The sequence below is a fragment of the Chinchilla lanigera genome, unplaced genomic scaffold (assembly GCF_000276665.1).
Source record: "Chinchilla lanigera isolate Chin_1 unplaced genomic scaffold, ChiLan1.0 scaffold00063, whole genome shotgun sequence".
Classification (NCBI taxonomy): Eukaryota; Metazoa; Chordata; class Mammalia; order Rodentia; family Chinchillidae; genus Chinchilla; species Chinchilla lanigera.
The window spans coordinates 595,005-600,074 of NW_004955464.1; the positions used below are offsets into that span (position 1 = coordinate 595,005).

At 41.9% G+C, this 5,070-nt stretch overlaps 1 protein-coding gene across 10 annotated transcripts in view; it reads right to left on the reverse strand.

The window, feature by feature from the left end:
- Fggy (FGGY carbohydrate kinase domain containing) overlaps window positions 1-5,070 on the reverse strand; it is a 495,194-nt gene that overhangs the window by 406,968 nt on the left and 83,156 nt on the right. The gene's annotated exons all lie outside the window — the stretch shown is intronic.

Sequence of the window (5,070 nt, forward strand, 5' to 3'; positions counted from 1 at the left end):
TGAAAGAGTTAATTTAAACTTGGAGGTATGATAGACATTGTGAAATGATAGGGAACTGCTCAAGGGTAAAGGGCAACTAGGATGTGGGAAAAGAGAAGGGAAAGAAGGAGAAATTTTGTAGGTATGTATATACAGGATAGTTAACATGGTTGTTCTATTGTCTTCTATTTCTTTGCCGAAAGAAACTGTCAATGAGTCCTTGGTTGATCAGTATTGCATGTCTATATCTGTTTTCATGAGAAACCACTTTGAAGATATCAATATGTAATACAACAAGCATTGTTAATTCCCTACCACTTTCTTTGTAACTCCGTATTGTCTGTACTGTTCTTTTGCTATTTTGTAAAATGTTGTTCATCTGTTAATGTTTTCCTCCTTTTATTTTTAAAATAAAAAAAAATACAATAAAATCCAAAGGAGACAAGGAGTGGTCACCTTAAAATTCTTACTTAGCATACAAAAAGACACACACCTATACATTTATACATGTATGTATACATGAAATTTTCAGCCAGACTGAGAAAGAATGATTATAGTTTCCACCATATTGGCACTGTAAAATCACATTTCAAAAGAGGAACTTATTTATCTTTCATAAAGTTTTAAGTTGCTCAGATCCCTGTGGATCCATTAGAGTAACTATATTACTGTACTAGATGCACTCACATCCCCTTTACTTAATCACTAACTCTAACTGCCTTTCTATAAGCCCCCTCCTAATTTATCTGTCACAAAGGGGCAGGAAGGAATCAAATGACCAGAAGGAATGCAGGCAAAGGTGCCCAGGTTAGAGTTGAAGACAGCCAGAGAGCCAATCAGAGTTTGACAAGTTCCAGGGGCCCATATGGGGGGGAAGTGTCAATAATCTTAATAAAAGGATCCAGGGACAAGGTCTGGGGGTATCCACCTTTCCATGCCCCCTACTCTTTGGGGTAGCTGTCTATCTTCTCCTTTCCTTCCCCCTTTTTTCAACTAAATCATCTTCTTTTATGTTAAACTTACCTCCTTGAGTTTGCTACTGGTACTGAGCTTACAATCCCAGTTAGTTGCTTGTTCGAGCAGAGCAGCAGTGTAGACCACCTCCCCGCGCCCCCCACACACACACAACTGCATTATGCAGCATTATAGCTGACTTGCTGTCAGGGGTGGAGCCTGGTAGGAGGAGGCAGTCACTGTAGACATTCCCCAGAAGGTTGTATCTCTCCTCTGAGTTTCTGTTGGGCCCTTCTGCTTCCAAAGCACCATCAGATAAGCAGCTATTCCTCTGCCATGTGTCTGTGCCATACCATCCTGTTTAAAGCCAGCCAACTATGTACTGAAACATGAGCCAAAATAAACCTTTTCCCCTTTTAGTTACGGGTGTCAGGTGTTTTGTCTCAACAATGAGAAAAGTGTCTAAGACAAGTACAATGATAAAAGACATCTTATTCATGTCTCCGCCAGGAAAGACTTCTCTAAGAAAACCTCAATAAAGCTGAGACCGAAGTGATAAGGAAGAATTGACAGTGGGCAGAGAAAAGGATAATATGGGCAGAAAGAACACCACTACCAAGTTAGCATACTTTTTCTCTACAGGTCCAGGCAGCATAAATTTTTCTCCTTTACAGAAAATATAGTCTCTGTCAGCTTCTCAGCTCTGTCCCTGTATTGCAGAAGCAGCCACAGACAATGCAGAAAGGAACGAATGTGGCTGTGTTCCAATAAAACATCCCACTAAATATGTGATTTTATAGAATTTCACAGGTCAAATGTACTCTTTTATTTTCCTCAATTCTTTGAACAATTCTTGGCTCCCTGGCTAGCCAGGCACAGTCATCCAGGCCATAGTTTGCCAACCCTTAAATAAGACATCCAGTGGTGAGGAATTGGTTGTGCTTGAGGAAATCTCACTGATCCTTGCGGATGGATTAGAGTGAGCAACTTGGTGAGGGATACCCGTTAAAGGGGGGTGGGTAAAAAAACAAGACCACATACCACCTTTGAATCCTCTCACCAATTCTGGCTTTTATTCTAGGAGCAATGCAAAGCCATCAAAGTACTACCATCAGTGAGTGAGAAAACTCTGGCTCTTGTACATACACCCTTATTCAAATCTCTATATCCCTGCCAAAGTTACCTAAGATATTCGCATCTCTACCTAACAACAATCACTCAGTCTTCATCACCAAAGAAGCCCTTAAAAACTGAACCTAAACTGGGCATGGTGCACATGCCTATAATCCCAGTACAGGAGGCAGGAGGTTCACCTTGAATTTGAGGCCAGCCTGGGCTACATAGTGAGTTCAAGGTTACCCTAAACCACATGGCACATCTATTTCAAGAAAACAAAACAAAACCACAACCGTGAATCTAGGCTACTTACCTGACCTCACCTCCTGCTCTCCCAAGGCCCCAGCTCTTCCAAGACCTGCCGACAATATCATGAGTGCCACAGGCTCTCTCCAAAACATCATTCCAGTCTTCTCTATAGGTAAACCTTCATTCATATCATGAGGCTTGTATCACACTTCTTTCTCCCAGGAACTAAATTATTTTCTCCCAAACCACTGAGCATATTCCTGTAGCACTACACATACTACATCTTCTGATGTCTGCTTCCACCCACCCTGTTCCTCATGCCCTCCTTCCACTGCAAGCAGTAAATTCTATGTCCCTCTAGGGTAGGGCAGAGTCCTATTTGTTTCCATGAGTGTGATGTCTATCACAGTTGGTAGCTCACAGCAGGGGCTCAGTTAGGATCTGGAAATTAAGGATTGAATAAAGAATAAACAAATGACAGTTCAGGGAATTCAGAACACAGAGCCTCATGTTCTTACTCCAAATATGCATGTGAAGAGTTCTACTGAAGCCATCTAACTTCCCTGCCTCCCATCACCTCACAAAAAAGAAGATACACTCCTAACACTCCACAAGTGAATGCTTTTCCTCAGGGTATAAGGGCAGAGCTTTTAAAATGAAAAGTGGTTGTATAAGTCTTCAGGCCAGCAATATCAGCATCACTTGGCAGCTTGTTAGAAATGAAAGGTCTCAAATTCTCAGTCCCTGCCACAGGGGTGCTGACTCAGAATGTTAGGCTTAACAAGATCTCCAAGTGATTTATTTACCTATTCAAGTTTGGAAACCCTAAAGCCATCTCTGGAAGGCTTTAAGAAGATACTAATACTGACTTTTAATTCTCAATTTGTAATCATGCTGAAACCAAAAGGACTCTCAACAAGAATTCCTCCTGTGTATGTTTAGAAAAACAAAAACAAAAACAAAAACAAAAACAAAAAAAGACCATATAGACCTGAGGCTCACTTTCAGGTAGCTAAATAAGTAGAATGACAACGTTTAGAGCCTTAGAAAATTCTGAAAGCTCTCCAAGGTTTGCCATCACTGCCCTATGTGGTCTGGTGACCAGAGAATCCACTTGAGGAGCGAGACCTGGTGTGATTTCATTTACTAGCACTGGGTTTCAGGCAGTCTGAGTCCATTTTTCAGATTGTATATGAAGGCTGGGAGCTAAGAGTGCCTGAGAAGGTGCCCCAGCACGATTACCATGGGGAATGAGATGGGAGGGGAGGGCACTGACTTTTTTAAAATGAATTAACAGAAGATGTCCTTAGGAGCTCACAAACATTACCATAAAATCTGGAAATATTTTCTATGGGATTTATGCAGTGCAGACTGATCTCAAGTGCAAGGTGGTAAGCACTAGCACAGCTCTTATAGGACGTATGTGCAGACCCCCGGAGACATATGGCCATGGTGGCCACACAGCCTGGGCTCAGTCCACTCTGATATGAATCTACAAGCACCTGCCCAATCCTCCTTGTGTAACTCATAGAACTCTTTTTTCTGTGTTACATGCAACCCCTTTCTTCTTTTGGAATAAGTTTAGGTCACCTTTGCAAAAAACTATCCTTGTTCCTGGTCCTATCCCAAGCAGCATGCTTCAAAGAGATTTTAGTGATGCATGACACGGTGGCATGAACTGGGGTCAGGGCCCAGTATACACAGTTTAAACTGTGGCTCTACCATGTAATGGGGAAAGTCAGGTATAATTGGGGAAGTCAGATATCATCTGTCAGCCTCAGCTCCCCATGCTACCTACCAGCTCAAGCCTGGTAAGGTTAAAATGATCAGTGCATAACACACACCAGAGTGCAGAGCAGTACAGAGATGTACTCTGACTGACATTTGGGTATTTGAGTCTGGTTTTCAAACTGACCTCATCCAACTCTCTTACTGTACAGATGAAAAAGAGTATGGGGTCTGAGATTTCTTGCCCAAGAAGGCACATAATTGTTGACAGAGTTAGAATTAGATCTGTAAAACCCTTGACTTCTAAGAAACTTTTGTTTTCATACTTAGCAAGCACAGAAGCCTTTTTCCAGATAAAAATTTATAAAATTTATCTATTTATAATAGATAGCAAGCCAACTAAGCCCTCCCCTCCATCTTACTCCCCATGGTAACCATGCTGGGGCACCTTCTCAAGCACTCTTAGCTCCCAACCTCCATACACAATCTGAAAAATGGACTCAGACCACCTGAAACCCAATGCTAGTAAATGAAATCATACCAGGTCTCACTCCTCAAATGGATTCTGTAGTCACCAGAACACATACGGCAGTGATGGCAAACCTTGGAGAGCTTTCAGTGACAACAAAGAGCCCACTGCAACACACATGCCATGGGCTCGCACCAACAATCTAGCAGTTTTCAAGTCCCTGAAGTTTCCAAAGGACTTCAACTTTCTCACACATCCATCACTAACAGGAAACATTAAGCTGACATCACCATTCTTCACACTACATAAGGAGCTTGACATCTGGAAACAAGAACCACTTGTAAGTGCCCTGACCAGTGATCACCACATCATCAAGGACAGGTGAGATGCGAAAGAGATACCCTACAATGTCAAGGAGGCCAGGGAATAATATGGTAGGGCTAAAAGTGACCCAAAAAGAAGGCTCTGGGCAGAAGATCCGGACTTAAATCCTAGTTCTGTCACTTCCTAACTGTGATGGTAATTAACTTCTCTGAACTTCAGCAGAGTCTAGATATTTTTTTTTTTTTTTTTTT